Here is a 23,733-nt window from a genome sequence, read left to right on the forward strand (position 1 = left end):
CCTGGCCCCAATAATCCTCTTAACCATGACCTTTCTAAACATACTGCTGACATCTCTAGCTCACCTTTCTCTAATAACTCCCTCTCTATAGCACACCTTAATATTCGTAGCATCAACAATAAAATCACACAACTCCATGCTATAATTGACTTCTATGCCTTTGATATCCTCTGTCTCACTGAAACCTGGCTTAAACCAGGCATAAAAGACAACGAAATCACCCCACCTGGCTATAGCACCTTAAGGCAAGATCGACCTAACAAAAAGGGTGGAGGAGTAGCTTTACTTTACAAATCCCAGCTACAAGTGTCCTTAATGGATTCCCTACCTCCCTCTCTAGGTAATGCCGAAATACTCTGTACCAAACTCCAACTAAACAAAAACAAAGCCATCTACATAATATGTTCCTACATCCCTCCAGGCAATAACTTAAACACACTTGAAAATATTCTCAGTTGGGTCTCCTGCAACTTCCCTCAAGAAACTATAATCTTAGGTGACTTTAATATTGATTGGAACTCCTGCATCTCTCCCAAACCTACCTTTCACCTTAATCTCTTTAACTTTCAACAAACTATTAGCTCCCCAACTAGAATTGACAAAACAACCAATAAACAAGCAATCCTGGATTGGATATTGATTAACAATAATCCCCATTCTTATAAGACTGGAATACTCCCAGACAATATCAGCGACCATCTCCTTACCTATATCACTAAACAAAAAGATAATACTCTCAAACAAGCTATTTACCGTACTGTACGCAATAAAAACAAATTTAACTTGTCCTCCTTCCTAAATGACCTCAAGGCATGCAACTGGTCAACTCTAAAACACCTCCCACTTGACGAAGCAGTTGCCTATTTCAATAACACTTTCCTACAAATTCTACAGCAGCATGCCCCAGCTAGATTAATTAGAATAAGCTCCAAAGCTGCCCCTTGGCTTTCCAAATCAACCAAACAAACTATGCTAGATAGAAATAAAATTTGGACTAAATGGAGAACCACTAAAAACCCTGATGACCTTCTACACTTCAAACACCTTAGAAATACTACAAAAAAACTCATCCATCTTGATAAGAAAAACTATTACCTTCAATATCAACATAACCAAAATTACAACCCTAAAAAATTCTGGGCAGGAATCAATAAACTTCTACATCCAGGGAATACCAAAACTCCCACACCTACTACCTTAGCACAAACTTCACCCAACATAATAGCCAATACCTTTAACAACTTCTTCTCTGAAACAGTCACCTCTTTAGCGAACACCATGACTCCCCCCCCTTCCCCTCACACACCTCTCCTCCAAATAACACCCCCACCCTAAAATTTAGCACAGTCTCCACAGCCCACATACGTAAGTTACTCTCTAAACTTAAACCCTGCACCCCTTCAGCCGACAAACTACCAGCTGAATACCTACAACTAGCAGCATCTGAACTAGCTTACCCAATCTCGATCTTAATTAACAGAACAATAACCGAATCTACTATCCCATCCTGCTGGAAGGTCTCCTATATTATTCCCCTTCATAAAGGAGGTCACTCTAATGAACTTTCTAATTACCGACCTATAGCCCTACTTTCTCCTCTATCTAAAATTATGGAACGTTGTATTCACCAACAACTCCTAAATCACCTCTTGCAAAATAGCCTACTAGTAGACTCACAACATGGTTTTAGGCCCCACCATAGTACTTCCACCGCCCTTCTCTCCTTCACCGACACAATAAACAGAAATCGCAATAACAACCTTTTCTCCTCAGCCCTATTCCTAGACCTCTCAAAAGCCTTTGATATGGTTAACCATCAACTACTCCTAGATACGTTGACATCACTTTCACTTGACTCTTCAGCAGTACAATGGTTTGACTCATATTTGAATGATAGAAAACAAGCTGTCCTCTGGGATAGCCATATATCCTCACAGCTCCCAGTCAATATCGGTGTTCCTCAAGGATCCATCTTAGGTCCCCTCCTCTTCTCTACATTTATAAATAACCTGGCTACTTCACTCCCAACATCCACTTGTATTCAGTATGCAGATGATTCAACTCTCATCTGTTCTGCTTCATCTTCAGGAGAACTCCACTCTTCCACCCAGAAACTCTTTACTACGGCTGAAAAATGGTTCCAACATATCTGTCTCCTCCTTAATCCCAAAAAAAACAAATTACTACTCTTTACACCAACACTTAAATCTGCCCCTATCTCATTTTCCATCACATCTGGCAATGGCACGATCATCAATCCTGACTGTTCCACTAAACTCCTAGGCGTTACTATAGACAATCAACTGAGTTTTGACTGTCACATTGATCTAACCATCAAGGCTGTTAATAAAAAGATAGGTGCCCTTTACAGACTTAAGCCCTTTCTTACTGCAGCTACCCGAGTGTCTCTTGCCCAAACTCATCTCCTATCTACACTACTGTATGCCGCCTCCTCATTTATTAACATTTCAAAAGCTAACCACCAGAAACTAGCCACAGCCTACCATAGTATTGCCAGGTTTGCCACTGGTTCCCCATATCGAACTCACCATTGTCATAATCTCAAAATTCTTAACTGGCTAGAACTACAGAATCAAATTCTCCTACAGCAATTACTTATCACTTATAAAATTCTCCATTACCCTCTAATACACCCATACTTAATAACCTTATCACCCCATACAAAATCTAACTTCCCTTCGCTCAGCCAACAAACTTCTAGTAGCTACCCTCAAATCTTACAACAAAGCAGGTGACTCCTTATTTGCTAATACTGTAGGATCTCACTGGAACAAACTCCCCAAAGAACTAACCACTTTAAGCTCACCCCACCTTTTCAAAAAACAAACAAGAAAACATTTGCAATCTCACTGGCTATGCCCCTGCTCAAATCCTGACTGAGCTTAGAAAACAACCACTCTCTCTCTCACCCTACATTGCTCTTCTACCTTCCCTACTTCACTACTTCTTTCCCTCCAAGAAGTAGACCTAGCAACCCACCAGCCTGCTTATTTACTCCTACCTACCTCTTATTATGTTACCCTCCACTATCTCTAACCTGTTTTTCTCTCCATGTATCTAACCCAGTTCCAATCTTCCTGTGTGCAAATCTCTATCCTAAAAATAGTACTCATCACTATATCCCTGCTACTAACTGACTTCTATGACTAAATTTTTACAAACCCTCTACCTGTCCCTATTTTTCTCCCTTCTTCATCTTTTTTTTAGCAGTCTATCTATAGTAGTTATTTAAATTATAATGATTCTGTACTGATGTTTATTTCTTGTTTAAATTGCCTTCCCATTACTATTCTATATATCAATTTTTCCCTTAGTTGCCTGCATGCATTAGTTACTTGTTATTTACTTGTTATTTACTTGATATTTGTTAGTCACTTAGTTTTATTAGTGGAGCTTTTCTCCTCGGGCCTCTGCTGAAAATGGACATGTATCCAGCCAGACTAGCCCGGTCAACAAATGTAAAATAAAAAATAAATAAAAGATATTCTGTTAACTCTCAGGGAGATTCTCATTATGTCCGTGCTAGTAGAAAATATAATGTTTGTATTGGGGGAAATCAGTCTACTAATGCAACTGTGAATAATGGAGAGCAGAAGGAAGTCTTCTTAGTGACAACTTACAATGTTATAACTGAGAAAATAGTTAAAAAACACGTAGCTTGTGGCCTATGCTTCAAAGGGATAACATTTTGAACTCTATACTACCTGATTTTGTGAGTATTGCATATAAAAGAGCTAGGAATGTGTCTGACATTCTGGTACATAACCAATTTTGTTTACCAGATGTTAATGTCAGTCAGAGCTTAAGCATAAATAGAGGCACTGTTCCATGTGATGGTTGTTCCATCTGTCAATATGTAGTAAGCTCTTTTCCCTGTATTAATGGCATCAAGTTTACAGCTAGGCATGAATACAGTTGTAATACGGAGGGGTAGTGTTTGTGTTGAGATGTGGATGTAAGACGTTTTACATAAGGGGAAACTTATAGGAGTTTTAGGGTCCGGTTGCAGGAACATATTTGGGACATAAAAAATAAAAAATTAGAGTCCCCTTGGGAGTCATTTTTTGACATCACACAATTCTAACCCTGATTCTCTTAGGGGTTGTGTCTTGGAAAAATTGCAAGTTGGCATAGCTGAATGTATGTCTTTAAAAAACAAACTCTTAAAAAGAAATACTGCTGATTTTAAAGTATGGTACTTTGGAGCCTCAGGGATTCAACAAAGAATGTAATTGGAAGTCTGTGATTGGAATTGTATGCTTAATTGATTAATTGTTTTGTGCAATATGCTGTGTATAAGCAAACAATATTTGTATTGTTTTTACTCTTGGAAGGCTGTGTAAGCTGAGGTGCTAAGTGTTTCATTAAATTCACTTGCTTCTTGGATCAGTGGTCTTGGTGGTATTTTATTAATACCGAATGCCACTGTTTTCTCTGTCTTGGATGCAAAAAGTTAATTTTGGCAAGTGATGCTTGATCACAAATCTTCATTTGTAACTATTTTTGGTTCTCCGTTTGGCAGATACAGATTCCTAAGGATACCACTTGGAATAAATTCTGCAAGTGAAGTCTTTCAGCGTACAATGGAGCTAATTTTTTCAGGTTATCCTTGTGCCATAATAGTAGATGATTTATTGGCTGGAGGCAATAGTGAAGCAGAGCATGACAGAAACCTCAAGAAAGTTCTAGCCCGAATATGTGAAGTAAACTTGAAGCTCAATCCTCTGAAGTGCAAATTCACACTTCCAGAATTTACATACATAGGTCATTTGTTTACAAGTGCAGGCTTGAGACCAGACCTGATCAAGCAAGCAGCTATTCTTGAGATGTCAGCACCCGATAATGTACAAGTTCTATAACATTTCATAGGCATGGTCAACTATTTCGACAGGTTTATACCAGACTTCAGTGAATTGACAGCACCTTTGAAAGAGCTAACATGCAAAAATGTTGCATGGTCATGGTTGAAACAGCACCAGAAGGCATGTGAAGACCTTAAGCAAATAATTGCCACTCCTCCTACATTAAGGTACTATGATGTGACCAAACCAGTTACTCTTTCCTGTGATGCTTCAAAATTTGGTCTTGGTGCAGTTATACTTCAAGAGGGCAGACCAGTAGCCTATGCATCTAAAACACTAACCCAAACTGAGATGCAATATGCTCAAATTGAGAAGGAGCTTTTGGCAATAGTATTTGCATCTTCCAAGTTTCATGATTATATCTATGGTCGAGCTATTCAGATTGAAACTGGCCACCAACCTCTTGTTACTATTCTAAAGAAGCCTATGCATTCCACTCCAGCGAGATTGCAAAGAATGATGCTCAAATTGCAAAATTACAATTTCAAAATGGTCTACATGAAAGGCAGATTTCTCTGTCTGGCTGATACCTTATCCAGATCACCCAGAAATACGACAGAACAGCTTGATGCAGAGAATTTTGACTTTAATGTGATGTCAGCGCATCAGTTTTCTACCACTAGACTTGATGAGTTGAGAGATCACACTAAGACTGATCCAATTTTGCAGAAGCTCAATCACTATATTAATGTTGGATGGCCGTCAAAGCAATCTAGTGTACCACCTGACGTGCAAACCTATTTTCCTTACAGAGATGAATTGTTGATGGAAGATGACATTATTTTCAAAGGTCCTAAAATTGTTGTTCCTGCTTCCTTACAAGAATATATCCAGATTTTGCATCATGGTCACCCAGGATTCACATTCACTAAGAGAAGAGCAAGGAAATTAGTATTTTGGCCTTCATTACCAAAAGACATTGATAAAGTACTTTCTTCTTGTTCAGTATGCAATAGTACTAGACCACATTTGCAAAGAGAACCACTTCATCTAAGTCCAGTTCCTGAACTACATTGGTCAACAGTTGCAACTGATATATTTGAGTGGAACAAACAACACTACTTGGTTTTGGTAGACTCTTATTTGAACTGGTTTGAGATTGATCTACTACCTAACTTAGCATCCACTGCTGTTATTACTAAGGTGAAACTTCATTTCTCAGTTCATGGTAGTCCACACAAAGTTCTTTCTGACAATGGTACTCAATTTACTAGCCAGTTGTTTCAGAAACTTACAAACAAATAGGACTTTGTACATGTCACTAGTAGTCCTGTATATCCTCAGTTAAATGGTCTAGCTGAACATGCAGTGCAGAGTCCAAAGCAACTGACAGGTCAAAACGTGACAATACCGATGTGTTCTTGAATTTGCTTAATTTCAGAAACACACCCCGTGACGATATTCTTGGCTCATCTGCTCAAAGACTACTTTCCAGGAAAACTAGAACTATGCTGCCCATTACTTCCAGTTTACTGAAGCCTAAACCTAACAACAATAAAACCATCAAGGCTCAATTGGTTAAGAAGTATAATATCCATAAATCTAGCAATGACAGATCGAGCAGATTACTTTGCCCATTGAGGGAAGGAGAGACGGTACAAATCCAGAAGGCGATAGGTTTTGATTGAATTGGACAGATTACAGATATCTGTGCTGAGCCAAGATCTTACCTGGTAGACTACAAGGGCGTGGAATAATGGAGGAAGCAGAGACATCTTCTCCCACTACCAGATTCATCATCACCATCACAACATTGTTTCTGTGATGCAGACTTCAAATCTAAGAGTGAATTAGACACTGTTCCTATACCAGAATGTGTTCAAAATTCTGATTTCATTCCAGAAAATGTTCCAAACATTCAACAGGTCAAACATTTTGCAAAGAGAGTTCCAGTTGCTAAATCTAATTCCCAGTTTTATGTCACATGATATGGACGAGTATCAAAGCCTATATATATATATATATATATATATATATGTGTGTGTGTGTGTGTGTGTGTGTGTGTGTGTGTGTGCTTAGTATTGTATAATGCATAGCAAAGAATTACATGTGATTTCTGCATGCTAAATCGACTCATAGCATTGTATGATCTATTTCTCAAGGAGGGAGGGAGGATGTAGATCAGAGAGCAAGTGAAGTGTGCTGTATCTTTAAGAAGCATGTCATGGCTGTATGTGTACATATAAATTTCAGACACCTGCAATCCCTAGTGCCATGTTGTAAGAGCAAACAGAGTGTGAGCATGCATGATCACAGTTGTTAGTTTGTATATAAGTTAAAGTCAGTAAACTTCTATAGTGATGTGTTTGTATAAAATAAAGGTGCTTGAACAGAACTCACGAAGACTCTTCTATTGTGTCCAAAGTAGGAGAGTGACAAGGAGCTTCCATGCACCCAGAAATGTAACTAATTTCAGCCAGAGACACTGAGCTATTAGTGCAGGCATTTTTTCCTGAAAGCTGAAAGTATGAATGACATTGTAAATAAAATATGTTGGCCTGCATGTTGAAAAAAATATTATCTGTATGTAATGTTTTTTATTGTATTAAATGTGATTTGGTAATTAGCATTTACACCAGGGGTGATCTCAAAGCTGTAAAAACTGTGTCGACCTATGCAGGCAAGAACACTAAAGGTGAGGGGGTGATTGATCTGAAGCTCTGTACAGGTTAACAGGAAGTAGGTGGAGAGACAGCATAATTGAAAGATAAATAAGCTTAGAGCAGCTGGTTTGCACATAGAACAGCTCTACCATATCCTAGCACTATATCCCATCTTGCTCTTAATCCCAGAAGCTAGTTTGCCTTCCATACATTTAGACAAACAACAGCATAGGCTGGGGCCAAAGATGGAAGCGTCTTGATCTACATTAGCAATAAACATACCTCTAGGTTGGTTAAACAGGAAGGTACCATGGAGCTCATTCACACACCAGTCATCATAGAAAAGGTCCCTCACAAAATCATGGCTAGCTACAGGTCACCATCTATGCCCCTAGAGTCTCACAACTTTTTACTTAAACCTGCTGCAGTTGCTCACCATGCAAGTAAAGACCCTATTTATGGATGACTTCATCTACCCCTCCATAGACTGGGAAACTTACGCTGCCTCAAACTTACAGGCACAATGGTTCCTGGACTTTATTAATATGAACATCATGGAACAGATAGTGCACCCTCCAAGCAGAGGATAAAATATACTGGATCTGGAACTTACTAACATGGGAGAGTGTTGCACCTCCATCCCCCCTACCCTGGGTGTCACATCCTCATTAGTGAGGACAGATCACAAAGCTGTCTCCTTTGTAGTAAAAATTAACCCAGAAAACCCAGCTAAACCAGTAACAGGAACTATTCTAAGGCAAAAAGTTTGCAAATGACCACAAATTGAGAGCTATTATAGGTTCCATCCAAGACACCAACATTCTGCAAGACGGTTTAACACAGACAAATGACTGGTGCCAAAGCCATTAACACAGAAAAATGACTGGTGCCAATGCCATGGCCTAAAACTCAACGCCAAAAGCTGCATTATAATGCCCTCTGGAAAACTGCCAACTCAATTACTCCATTGATAAAATACCCCAAAAAACTGACTCAGTATTATGGGAGCTGGGAACATATGTAGACAGCAATCTGGCCTTTGACTAACATGTAGTTAGGATAGTAAGAAAATCATTCTATATAGCCCATCTTATAAGTAAAGTTATGGCAGCCAGGTCCAAGGAAGTTATAGTACCACTTTACTTGGCCCTTATTAAACCTATCATTGAATACAATGTCCCCTTTGGCATGCATCGAACAGACATTTGAAACAGTTGGAACACCCACAGAATTCAGAGCATGAATACCTTGTTCTACACTGATTACCTAAGGGCTCTTGTCTGTATTCTGTCCCTTACAGGCCGCTTAGAGGGGGGTCTTTGTCTGGCTTACAGGGCTTCCCAAGACTCAGCTTTATGGATTGATTGCACATTTGCAAAACAAGCAGCACCAGAAACACTAGATCCAGTGATCTGAACTTCACCTATGACATAAACATATACTGTAGAGATAGATATTTATCCCAAATGATCCCCACACTATGGAATAAGATCCCCATCCATGTAAAACAGAGTTCATACTTGAACCCATCTAAACAAAACCTTGACAATTGGATGGGAATTGTAAATTTACCCTCAGTCTGGCTTCCATGTCCCTTATGGACAGAGGCAATCAATAAGAAAAGTATTATCTTAACTAACTCCCCCTACAAATCCTTTGTTATCATCCAATTAGCATACCCCCTCATACAGGCACCGGTGATATTTGGGTTCTAAATGGTTTGGGGTGCATGGCTTGGCTTTTAAGGGCCATACTGGTCATTAGCCTTGTTACAGCATATGGGCCTATGAAGGACAGCAGTTAAACACAAGACATAAAATATTAAAACTCTTTTCATGGAATGCAGATGTGTTACGGTTACAGTAAGACTGTATATATGCTTGCCATCATAAAGGAATGCTTAGAGGATGATGGAATAGTTGGGCTTATGCATCAATGAGGGATGGAAGGAAGAAAGGGATAATGAATATAATGAATAATATAATGAAAAATAATATATATAATATATGATTATATTATATAATATAAAAATATAATATAATGAATATAATGATAATAGCTGTGCAAAATTATTCCTTACAATTAGAAAAGCAGTTGAAGGATCCATAAGGGAGAGCTGTATCAGTAAAAGGGAGTGTAGACGGGACTAAAATTATGCAGATATCAGTTTATTTCCCAGAATTTTTAATGATAAAGAATTTAGACATGTAATAACAGCACTGCTGCATTTTCACAAGGGCAGGTTTTGATATGTATGCAATTAGGACTGTAATGTCATGACGTGCACTGAAGATGTTAATAAAGGGCCTAGAAAAGAAAAGAAACTCACAAAGTTAGGGAAGTATATAGGGAGACTTAATAGGCAATGAACTCAAAGTTAAGTAGAATAGTGAGGGATGCTGCAGCTAACCTTATTTTTGGATTGGAAGAACACGTACGATCATAAGACTGGATATGGGATATATATCAGTAGAATATGCACACTTAGTAAAAACTTTATAAGTATGGCAACAGTACTATCAGACCACTTACCATTGTATATAAGGATTTCTAATGAAGAGAAAGATACTGGAGAAGCATGGGAGATTCCTGGAATATTGTCTCAAGCAGCAGATATTTGGGGTTTGGATAAGGGGCCTCTTAAGGAAAAAAAAACTTCACAGCTGTATGGACAGTACGCATGACTCAGTGTGTAATGGGGACACACAGAAATATACCATTGTAAATAAGATAAGAGACTACACAAGGGATGACTGGACTAACACTAAGGAAAACTTGAGTACTTAACTAGGTGAGATAAGAATATGGACAATCTCAAAAATAAAGGTGAGCCAATAGATGAAAAGAATCTAGTGGAAGTGAATAGCGAGATGTAAAGTTACTAGCAAAACAAAAATGCCATTTCTCCAAAAGGGCTGAAAGATTGTTTACAAAGATTTACCTAGGTATCAACACATAACTGCAGGAAAGACCAATCAGTGCATTCAGTGCATTCATCACCTATTGTGAGCATATGCAAGGGAGAAGATACTAAGACCAGCAGAAACATTAAAGAAGTTTTAGGAAGTACTTTGGGATATCTCATAAAACTCAAGAAGTGACAAATGAGGTCAAATATGAAATGTACTGATTCTTGGATAGGATAGTGTTTCCAAAACTGATGGTGTAAAAAAAAAGGGAACTTGACAGCACTCATAATGTCTCAGAAAATGAGGGAAGTGGTGGAGAAAGTGTCACTGGGAAAACACTTGGTCATGATTGTCTACAGGTATAGCTATGGCAGGAGGCAGGAGACATACTATTATGATTCTCTGAATAAACAATATAAGCAGATTCTGGACATGGGTCAGATACCCAGAACTTGGAAAGATAAACTGATGGTGATGATCTATAAACAGGTGTGGAATAAAGGATTACCTGCTTCTTTCATACCAATCTCAATTTTAAACCAAGATTATAAAATGCCTATGGGATTAGTGACAGAGAGGTTGGCCAAAGTAACCTCATGGATACTAAATAATGGCCTGGGGAGCTTTTTCTTGTGAGATGAACCTTTAACAACATAAGGGTAGTTCTAATTATACAGCACCCCAATCAGATGAACAGAATGATAGATTTAGTTGGATTGGACACCAAAAAGGCATGTGACAGGATAGACTGGATTTATCTATAAACCTTATGGAAAAAGTATGGGTCAGGTTTTACATTTGTAATGTTAATTTCCGCTTTCTACCAGGGCTCTATTGCAAAAATTAAATTTCAAAAACTAAAAGTAGGAAATTCAAGATTTTTGCCTAGAAATGTTTGTACAAATACTTTTATACCCCTGCAGAATGCAATATATTGATTTCTACAAGTTCAGGATGATGCTGGAAGTGTAGGATAGAAATTAGAAGGAGTTGAGGACACACAGTTTGATATTTCAGACCTTATGGAAAAAGTATGGCTTAGGTTTTAAATCTGTAATGTTAATTTTTCACTGACTACCAGGGCTTTACTGCAAAAATCAAATCTCTATCATGATCATCCTGAAAACTGATATAACCAGGGGGGACCATACAGGGATACCCACTCTCCCCTTACTCTTTGTCCCCAAGTTCAGATGTTGTCTCACATTTTGGGAGGAGGTATAAGGCTGACAAAGACAGTATTTCTGATTGGAGTGGGTCTAGGTCAACCTATCCCCCAAAATGAGCAACATTAGAATTCATAATTGTCATAGTTGCAAAAAAAGGCAATAACTAAAAGATGGAAAGTATTAGAAGGACCTGCTATTCAGGATTTGAGAACATTGCTTAAAGTATATTTAGTGGAGGGTACAGTGCTAAATGGAAACCAGTTAGAAACATATATACTTAAATGGACAGGTTGATACTTCACATTGCATATAATAACTGACAGGTATAGAGAGGACCTCAGAATCAGATAATCCACAAAAAAAAAGCTATTTTACATAAGTGTAAGTCATGGGGAGACATCTATAGAACATATAACTAGTGTTAATGAAAATGTTACTTTTTTTGCATTGTTATGTTTTATGCATTTGATTTATTTGCTAAAAGAAGAAATGATACATGCACGGCTTTGATTTTGATGGTCAGAAAGGTAAAACTGTTGGCAAGCTTATTTAATAAATCATGATAAAAAAGACAAAACTACTTAGCATCATATATCTTTTGACCTGGGCATTTTCTGTAAAGGGTCCTTGAACAAGTGTACTCATGTACTTAATGAACAAACCCATATGCACACACACACACACACACACACACACACACACACACACACATGCACTAGTGTGTGTGTGTGTGTGTGTGTGTGTGTGTGTGTATGTATATATATATATATATATTTATATAGGTGTATGCATATATTTATATTTACTGGTATATCGGCAAATACAGGGTACAAAATACTTTAAACTCATAAAACTAAAATATACAAATAGTTTATTAACATTATACAAATCTTACTACAATGACTTTATGAATTTAATTTTGACTATGCAGGAATTAGTGTTAAAAGTCAATAATTTAAGAAGTTGTCTATAGTACTTTAAAATCATCTCTATTTTCTAATTACATGATTTTATGTGGATCATTTGGTATTCTTTGTGCATATGAAAAGAAGATTATACAACTAAATCAAGCAAGTCAGTATTTTTTGAAAGAATCTGATTTAGGACATTAATACACAAAATAATAATCATAGGTTCATAGGTGTTTACTAGGGTAATGATCACAAGGGCTTTTTTAAGCCTAGCCATGCATCCCAAATCTTTGACAGGTTCTGGTACCCTTGACAAGTGTAAGCAGGTGCTTGTGAGATGAAACATTTACAGGATGCCTATCTTCATTAGAGACAGCGATGCCAAACCGGGGATGGGTTTCCTGTTCCCCATCCAATTATCCAAGTTACACTTGAATTGGGTTAGGGAGGAACTCTGCTTTGGATGGAGAGCCTTTCCCAGAGAAGTGGCAGTCTCTGGGATGCATACCTGTATCTCCAGTAGGTCTCTTTGTATCACAGGCAAGGTTTACGTCTTTATAACTGGAAATGTTGGTGCTGTTTGTTTTGCTAATATGCAGGAGGTCCATCAGTGTGGGGTCTAACAGTGCCTTGTATGCCAGGCATAGATCTCCCCTCAACAGCCTGTAGGGGATAGGATACAGGGAAAGGGCCTTGAGGTGGTCTGCATAGGACATATTACTTACACCCTGCATTCTTTTACGGAGGAACCACTGTGGATGTTTCAGCAACTGGATATGCCTGGTTAGGTACATACCAAAGTGGGCATTGCACTCAATAACAGGTTTGATGAATACAAAATATAGTCTAACAATGACTTCCTTGGATCTAGATGCCATACCATTGTTTATAAGTGCACAACATAGAATGATTTCCTCACTACTGTAGAGGCATGATGGTCAAAGGCTAGATTATTCTCTGTACTTGTCCCCAAGTCCTTGACTACAGGGTCAGCTCTTAGGGGTGTGTTGTTGATATGATAGTCACCAGGGGTGGATGACTTCCTGAAGGATACAATTATGTATTTCTCGGCATTTAGTTTTAGTCCATGGCTCTGACACCATTTGTTTATCTGTGTCAGCCCTTCCTGGAGAACATTTGTGTCAGTGTGAGATTCAATGACAGCTTCTAATTTGCAATCACCTGCAAATTTAGTCAGTCAGAGACCACTGACATTGACCTGAACTTCAGAGAGCTTCTGTTTTTCAAAAGGATGTGTTTATTAAAGGTATATTATTCCAGTTTGATAGCTTGCAATGCTTAAGAATACGATTTGGCAATAAAAAAAGTAATTCCCAAAAAATGGTTAGAAATATTTTAGAGGATGAAATGTTATTAGATGTTGGGCTTTACACAACATGTTTAATGTTAAGAAAGTCTATATGACTAAATACTTGCTAGGCTTGGAAATTCATTTGGATAATGTTTATTTACTACCACAAAATGTAGAGACTAGATTAATTTGTATATTTCTTCAGGATTTTTTGAGATAGTTGATTAAATCCCTTTTCATGGAGCAAAATGTACATGTCGAAAGAAACTATAGACAGATATGATACAAATGACAAAGCCCCCTGGTAGTGTGTTTGACAGAATGGATTACATCTTTATTTCATAGTTACAAGGTACATGGTTTGGTTCTTACCTCTGGTTATTGGACATGCTTGTACTAGTCTATAGACTAATAGCCTTGTATGAACTGATACTCTTTATAGTACAATCTATTTAGTTTATTTTGTAGTGCAATCTATTTAGATTATTAATGGAAAGCAATGAGTTAAGACCAAGTTCCTTTGCAGATGCTATATTAAGCAATGCTTTCAAAGATTTGTTTTCATAGATAAGGTATAGATGTGAGACAAAAGGTATATGGAATTCATACTATGATGACTAAACTGTACATAAACATAAAACTATGAGATTGAACATGTATAGATATAGAAAAATTGTACCGCACGACACAGATATTTGTTAAGGAATATGTGGACATGAGGTCGGATGGCCTGCAGCAGGAAATACTTCTATGTATTCTTAAAAGGATAATTTAAAAAATCCATTGATACGTAAGATTCTGTTGGCACCTTACTAAGAAAAGAAGTGATGTATAAAACCTTGAATAAAAATGTGCATATGGTAAATCTGAAATTATTTTATGTATATTTAAGTTTTGTGAAAAAGTTCAGTGTTTCTGTAATCTTTTAGAAAATAATTTACTTCATACAAACTCTAAACTAAATTTAGAAAAAACAGATAATATTTGCTGTTTATTTGTTTATATATTTATTGCACTGTTGAGATGTTTACAGAGAGATAAGACTCAATTATATTTTTGTACTTAGAAAATATGGATTGCAAGATATAGACTGGTATTGTGCAATATGAGATGGAATATAGCTGAAACTCTATCAGTCCCAATAGAGGTGAAAACTGTCACAGAATGTATGGCAGTATACTTAAAAAGTGCACTGTGCATCTTCTGACATCTGATGTCACTCAGATATGAGGAAATACATGCCTTGAAAATTAATTTTGTCAAATTATTTATATGAATTTGCTGTAGTAACGTGTGTGGTAAACAGAATTTAGCTACAAAAACTGTTTGTGACAAATACTATTCCTATGAATCTTATCCTCAGAACATTTACAAATTCTTGGATTACTCTCTTTTTTTAAATGAGCTAAAATGCTTTGCCAAATTTCGACTTAAGTAAAAGATAAATCTACAGTTTGATATTAAATACAAAGACAAACAGGGTTGCCTAACAATACAGACCAAAATTTATTAATTAGATGTTGAGTCTGACTAGCATTATTTCCATAAATAGTCATAAAATTAACTTACGGTTTCTGTGAAGGACTTTTTTGTTTGTAAGTCAATAAATAATTTCTGAGTATTTTGTCAATGCCAGATTTCACATGCGTTATACATTGTTTATGATATCCTCAATGTGAGAAATAATGGATTAAATATTTTAAAGTCTTTTCATAAATTGGTTCAGGGACACAAATTCAATGTAAAACTCAGGTTTTGGAATATTTCTGTTAATATGAATTGATGACAGTTGTCATGAGGAAGAAAAGTACTTTTAGAAAATGGTTTCCTGTAAATGTTGATGCATAAAGTCCCATCCAACAGTATGGCAATTTCCACATCCATAGGTTCATAGGTTCATAGGTAGGTATTAGGCTATTGGCCCTGGGGCCTATACAAGCCCAGCCAAAAAGGTACCCTGGCTTTTGCCACCCAAGAAAATTATTTTCCTGTGCCACTGTTGAGCAGAGCCACAGAGGTGATCCCCAGGGTGAATTTCCTATTTCCCATCCAATCATCAAGATTTTTCTTGAAGAGTGCTAATGAGGAGCTTTGTTTGGTATAGATAGGTAGTTTATTTCTGAGTATGGGAAGTCTCTGGGACAGGAATCTATCCCTCCAGCATATTCTGTTTATTGTGGTGACAAGGTTTAGGTCCCTAGAGCGTGTAGCTTGGAGGGATTGGGATTTCTTTAAGTGGAGCATGTCCAACAGCTCTGGGTTTGACATAGCTTTGTATGTTAGGCAGAGATCACCTCTGAGTAGACAATATGTGACGGAGTAAAGCTGGAGTTTTTTGAGACGGTTCATGAGGGCATCTGTTTGAGGCCGGTAATCCTCTTTGTGAGGTATTTCTGCTGCCTTTCCAGTTGTTGTAGTTGTCTTGTGAGTTACATATCAAAAGGGGCGTTGTACTCTATAATGGGTCTAATGAGTGATGAGTAGAGGGGAACAATGACCTCTTTTTTTCTGGATGAGAAACCATTTGTGATGAGGTGTGCCACGTAGAAGGATTTCCTGACTACTGTGGTGATGTGATTATCAAAGGAGAGACTACTGTCCACCAGTGTCCCAAGGTCTCTTATCACACTTTCGGTGTTAAGTATACTACCGCCTATGCTGTAGTTCATGGGTACAGAGTTTTTACCAAAGGGGATGACAATGCACTTTTTGGCATTGAGCTTGAGGCCATGGCTTTGACACCAGGCATCTGTCTCAGTGAGGCCCTTTTGTAGGATGTCCACATCATTAGGAGGTTCGATTATGACTCCTAGTTTGCAGTCATCTGCGAACTTCGTTAGCTAAAGGCCTTCTGTGTTAGCCTGTCCTTCAGAGAAGTAGATACCAAACAGGAGAGGACCCAGGACTGTACTCTGTGGTACTCCACTTGTCACTGGTCTGAAGTCGGATTTGGAGTCTGCTACTTTCACAGTGTGGGTTCTGTCAGTGAGCCAGTTGGCAACCCATCTTGTGACATAGGGATTTATACCTAGTTTAGTGAGTTTATCTATAATTCCAGAGTGGGGGATGGTGTCAAAAGCCCTGGCAAGATCTAGATAGGCTGTGTGAACCACCTTACCCTTGTCTACGGCTTTGGTGACTGCTTCAAAGAAGTCTATCAGGTTTAGGAGACATGATCTGTCTTTTAAAAACCCGAACTGGGTGGGATCCAGAATTTGGAGATTACCAATGTCTTTGTTTATAAGTTCCATGATGATATGTTCCATGGCCTTGCAGACCAGGCTTGTCAGGCTAATGAGGTGGTAGTTCCCGGGGTCCGTGGTGGCTCCCCCCTTGTGGAGTGGGATAACCGTTGCTGTGCGCCATTCAGCAGGCACAAACCTGAGGTGAGGCTATGATTGAACATGATACTTAGGTGGGGTGCCAGTTCATTCTGTAGTTCTGGGATGTTGTCTGGTCCCATGGATGCTGTGTTCTTGGCTTTGGAGAGTGTGGTTTTTACCTGTGCAGCCATGATTACAGGAACTTTGCATTCTTCCGGTATAGAGATGGGCTCTTTAGGGGGTGAGAGGGGGGGTAAAGTTAGCACTGAACCTATCTGCCAGGATGTTGGCAATATCAGTTGGGTCTGTATATTTAGTGCCATTGTGCTGTAACTCAGAGCAGATCTGAGTGTTGTCATTGAGATTCTTGACATAGATATAGAATGCTTTGTGGTTGTCTTTAGAATCAGTGGTGATTTTGTTTTTGTAGCTAGCTTTGGAGGATTTTATCAGGGATCGCAACTTCTTACTGAGGCTGACCAGGGAGCTCCTCCATTTGTGGGATTTTACTCTCTTTTGCAACAGTTTCTTCCTTCTGTTGTACAGTTTGTTTATGGTAGGGGACCACCATATTGGCTTCCTTTTTTTGGAGGATAGTGTCTTGGTTCTGTTTGGGATAGCATGATCCATGCACTCATGTAAGTGCTTATAAAGTGCAATTGTGTAGGATTCAGTAGTCGTAACTGTATTGTCCATCTGCATGGGTGTCATGAAGTTCACCACTTCTGTCTTAAGAAGCATGAGGTTGGCTTTGGAGAAATGTTTTACCATGGTTTCCTTAATGGGGGTGTGGGCAGGATGTGGATATCTAGGGTAATTAGCTTATGGTCGGATCGGACCAATGAGGCATTGACTTCAGGTGTGAAACACCAGTCACTCATGTTGGTAATGACTAGATCTAGGATATTGTTGCCCCTGGTGGGGGTTTGGATAAGTTGATCCAGGGCATTGGAGTTTATAAATTCCAGAAAGCGTTGAGCGAATGAGTTGGTACATGAGTAGTTTTCCCAGTTAATGGTGGGGTAGTTGAAATCGCCCATTATTAGGGTGTTTGGTTGAACCCTAATATTTTCCAGTACATCAAGAAAAGAGGAGTGGGAATCCTGGGGCATGGTGGGGGATCTGTAGCAAGCTACAATTTGGATTGCAGTTTTGCCCAGAGTTAGTTGCACTTGGATAACCTTGGCTGCATTATGTTGAGCAACTAGCCTGGAGGTGTGGATATCTTTAATGTATATGGACACACCTCCGCCTTTGGTGTTCCGGTCCAGGTTACATGGCTGAAAAGTGTGGTATGAGTTATAGCCTGGAAGTACAGGGATGGTCTCTGGAGCCTTGAACCAGGCCTCAGTCACTGCACAGATATCAATGTTCTCCATTTTAAGGAGTGCCTCGAGTGAGTGCATTTTGAGATTTAGACTTCTAGCATTGAGTAGCATCACCCTCAGTTTTTGCTTGCCTGTTCCTGTTACGGTGGTGAATTTGTCATTTGAACCTTGTCTAAAAAAGGCACTATAGGGGAGGCAAGAAGGCCAGTATCCAGAATCCCAGGGGTGACAGGTGCAGGCCATCTCTGGCAAAGCATCGTGGTCTGTCGACTATGTCATCCCAGGCAGACAGATACTGGATCCCTTTAGAATGGCACCAGAAGCTTAGCCAATTGTTGAAGTCAATCATTTTGTCCTTGTACTGCGGCATCATTCTGGGTGATGGCAGAATGCTGCTCAGGGCTAGGGTCATACCTGCCTGGGCTACAAGATCAGAGATCTCTTCCATGTCTCTTTTCATGTAGTCCAGGGAGGTACGTCTCAGGTCATTCACACCAACATGGACAATGACCGAGTCATATTTGTACTTGTTGTGAAGTGACCTGAGTGCATAGGTTATGTGGTGGATCCTGGCACCCGACAGGCAGCTGACAGTAACCTTCTCCTTGTTTAGCCTGGTGAGTGGGACATCAGTGTGCCTGACTATAGAGTCACCTATGACTAGTGTGTTGGGTATGTTGTTTTGCCTTATTAGCTGTGGTTGAGTGGCACACTGTCTGCGGGCTATGTGTCATTTGGGTTGTGTTGGGGGGTGGAGGTTGCTTGCATTTCTGCTTTGGAGGTCTCTGTTGCTTGAGCAGATTATTATTGAGAGCCTCCATGAATGTTTTTGTGTTTCTATGTGTGGATTTTGGTGGTGTAGATTTAGTGAGACTATGTGATGAGTGTGGTGTGGTGCAAGTGTTTACCTTCTCCTCTTGACTGTCACGTTCAGTCTTGATTGGAGAGAGGTTTACATCCAGTTTGGCTAGATAAGTGCAATTCTCACAGGTTGTAGTGTTGGGTGGTAGGAGGAGAGGGTTGTCTGTGTACATGAGGCAATTTCTACATTGCCCCAAGATGCCCAGATTCATCAGATAGACAAGAGAGAACACTGGGATCTGACCCTTGGACATGCCTGAATAAAAAAATATTTTCCTCTAGATAAGTGAGGAAAGTAAGTACCAAAACTGTTTTCCTCTAGGTAATGAGGAAGGTTGAGTGCTGTAGTAATTAGTAGGTTATTTAGTGCTTACAAGTTCTCAACAAGTGCTGATCACGGATAAGTAAATTCAAGTGCTAAAACTAAGAACCTGTATCTGGACTAAACTAGTTACAGGAAAGGGGAGAAACAATTGCAAATGCAGGCTTTTAAATCAGAAAGTTGAGAGAGATGGAAAAACTGCCCAAACAGCCAATAACTACAATTTCTGGGCCAGAACCACTCCTTATGTGGTAGATAGGTTACCTAGTGCTTACCACTCCCACTGATAAGCTAGAAGGCTTCCCTCCAACACAGAAAGCCTGGCAGGGCTCAGAAGCTTACATACAGTCCTGGATACAGCAAATCTGAATCTGGACTACAGTAGTTACAGGAAAGGTATTTCATATATATATATATATATATATACACATACAGAAAAGTAGCTAAAACAGCAGTCAAAACAATTCAAATGCAGTGCAAGCTAGCACACGAGTATGTAGCAATGTTAGACCGAACATTTTAAAAAATGCAATTAAATTAAAAATGACTAAAAAAGTGCAGAAGGAGTCTATTAGGTAGAATGAGGTAAAGAGATGGGAATAGGGGGAGTGTCCCAGATCAAATCTACAGTGGGGGTGGGCAACTGCAAAAGCCTCCAAATTTAAACAAAAACACAGGAATAGGGAGGCTGGGTATGGGAAAACCAACACCTTCAGCAGATATCTGAAAAACTATACAGTGAAGCAAAAATAACAGTGCACAACTCTGAAGTCAGCCAGCAATGATATAAACTTAGTCAAACAACAATTACCAGTACACAACTATGAAGTGCCAGAAAAATATACTCAGCTCTGTATATCTCCAGATAGTTTGAAGAGAACTCTTTCAGGACACAGGAAGGCTCCAGCACTGATATGCAGACTTTTTTACTAAGAGGGTCTAATTTTATGCAAGTAATCCTTGAGATGGTCAGATAACACACAGGATGTAAAACCAGTTATACCAACTTAAGACACAGAGAAATAGGGGGAGAGGGGAAAACACCTTCAGCAGAGATCTAAAAACTATACAGTGAAGCAAAAATAACAGTGCACAACTCTGAAGTCTGCCAGCAATGATATAAAATTAGTCAAACAACAATTACCAGTACACAACTATGAAGTGCCAGAAAAATATACTCAGCTCTGTATATCTCCAGATAGTTTTTCCTTTTCCTTGTCTATTTGCAGCAATTAGCATTCTCGGTATAATGGGTATCTTCCCAGAAAATTAATTAAACAGCATAGAGAGAACTACACCAAAATTATTGTTGTTTAAGTAATCCCTAAATGCTAATAAATCAGAATGAGAACCTTGCCAGACCACCTAACAATCATCTAGGTGGAGACGCCGCATGCTTAATGCCCCTAGATAAGAGTTTGACTGTGCAGTATAAATGTACTTTATTTCAAAATGACCGATGAGTAGGTCTGCGTAAACAGGAGTAATGGTTGTCCCTATTGCTGTGCCCTTCATTTGCATGTAACTTTATTTTTAAAGTAAAAAACATTTATTTGTTAGCATGAGTTTAATGAATTGCAGAAAAAAAGTAATTAAAGTCAAAAGTTTAAAGATCAAATGTTTCCTCCCAGTATTTAAAAAAAGAGAAATTGGTTTGTGGATACTCATGAGTGCAGGACCCCATTATACTGAGACTGCTAATTGCTACAAATAGACAAGGAAAAGGAAACAAATATGAAGTGAGCAGCCCCTCTCCAGCATACATCAAACAGGCTGTTTAAAATGTAAACCTGCAGAGAGGTATAAATCCATGCAGACTGTAATGCCTTTGCAAACAGGCGTGAGAGCATGAACGCTAAGAAAGGAAGTCATTTTGTAGTGAAAACAAATACAGCATGTATGCATTATTTGGAAATGTGTTTAATCTAACACTTCCCCCATTTTATTCTACAAAGTAAATTTTGCATTCTGTTTGGTGTCATTGTGGAAACTATGACATATGGAAAACTCAATGCTTAAAAATATAGATTTCATAGGATGATAACATTTGTTAGAGAGCAGGAAGTGTGATCTGCATAAACTTTCAGCAAAACATTTTTTCCATGTGCTCACTTCCCTCCACCAAACATAAAGCTTCCTCCTATTTACTGCAGCCCATTCATTCCCAAGTGTTGGGGAATGCCCAGGGCTGATAGGACAAGGGATGTCCTGTGGGCTATCATTCTGTGCTCTCAACAGTACCCCCAATGGTGGAAGTATATTTTGTGTGAGTCCCTGGGTTGGAGGATAGGTTACCTTCGTCACTGAGAGGATTCATAGTCCCCTCCCCCTGTAAGTTCATACTCCCATCCACACATTAATAAAGGCTGCTTCCAAGTAGTATCTGGTGACAGCCACGGTAATTTTGCCCTTCTATGAGGGATACGGCTATGCATCTCCTGCTCCCCACCACCTTCCCCTCCAGATGGGCATGGCCTTCCTCTTCTGCCATTGCTGTTAATTATCTGTACCATTAATTGAACTTGGGTCACCTTGTACACTTTCAAGGCCTTATCCCTGTACTTCGACTGTGCTGGCATAAAGCATTTTTGCTCGGTATACATGAGGATATTTCTAGTTTTAAATGGCAGGTTCTTCTTAAACCACAATTTCCCTGAGACATATAATGGAATAATCAAGCGATACTAAAAAGCAAGAAGCATTTGTTCATCTACAAATCTAACATATTGTCTCCACTGCAGGTGAATGAGGCACTTATTTTTTCATTTGTGGTATGAATATAATAAGTCATGTACATTAATTTGTACTTAATGAGATGAGATGGTATGTACATTTACTGATTTATTCATGTATCTACTTTTGGTTTAATTAGACGAGGCTATTGCATATGTTAGTGTCTTGTAGTCGGTGCAACAAAGGCATGGGGTTCAGGGACCACTGCTATGCACCATTTGGTCCCTTTATTTGATGTGTTTGTTAAGTTGAATGCATTTAAGGTTGGCACAGCAGCTGATTAAGGGCACATCTTGTCTCTTCTGTTTGTGATTTTCATGGACCTATCAAGTTGCAGGGAAAGTTTTGATTGCATGGAGTTTGGGCTATGAGGGCTGCATTTCGGTTATTTGTAGATGATGTTGTTCACTTTGCTTCAGGTGATTGTCATCTGGAACACTTTGCTAATATGTCAGAAGGAGATGGGATAAGAATCAGTAGTTTCAAACCAGAGGTCATGTCTTTGTTTTCCCTGGAAGAAAGTGAATTGCTAAAGGTGGAGAACTTAACTTAAGAAATTAATTTAAATATTCTAGCTTGTTATTCAAGAGCGAAGGTATAGTAGATGAGGAAGGTGGTCGGCAGCCAATTGCAGTGGTGGCAGTACTGCAGATATGGTACCTGACTGTGGTCTTAGAGCAGGATTTAATTCCTAGAATGAAACTCTTAAATCACCATTTACTCTGTGACTCCATCCTCACGTATGAGTTTGGGTTAGTGACCAATAGGATGAGATTATAAAAGCAAGAGGTCAAATTGAGGTTCCTTTTCAGGGTTATTGGGCTTACTCTCCATAGCAACATAACAAGCTCAGCAATCAGTTTATGTGGTTTGGGCACCTAGTGAGGATACCCTCTGATCACCTCCCATGAGAAGTGCGCCAGGCAAATGCAATTGGGATGAGGCCCTGGGCCAGACTCATGAAAGGATGGAGAGATTTTATATCTCCCCATGGAAACACTTGGGGATATTTCAGGATGAACTAGAGACTTTGCTGGTGATAACTATGTATGGTCTGGCCTGCTACCACTATGGTCCTTTGCAGGACAAGGAGTTTAGATGATATGGATGGACAGATGTCTTTTACTAGTTTCACTGTTACACCTGTAAAGATGTATTTTCGAGGTACAAGAGTGTGAACATTTATAGTTTCAGTATTTTCTTCTGCAAAGGGCTCATGGTGTTTTGCATGGGCATGTGACAACAGTGTATAAGTAAGAGCCGATGAAATGTCCACATGCATATACTCAGTGACAACTGTCCATTGATCTTTGCTGCATCATTTATGACATAAGTCCTAACCAAGACTATCAGTAAATGTGCAACTGCAGACAAAATGG

The sequence above is a fragment of the Protopterus annectens genome, chromosome 1.part0, assembly GCF_019279795.1.
Source record: "Protopterus annectens isolate FY-2018-M chromosome 1.part0, PAN1.0, whole genome shotgun sequence".
In the NCBI taxonomy this organism is placed as follows: domain Eukaryota; kingdom Metazoa; phylum Chordata; order Ceratodontiformes; family Protopteridae; genus Protopterus; species Protopterus annectens.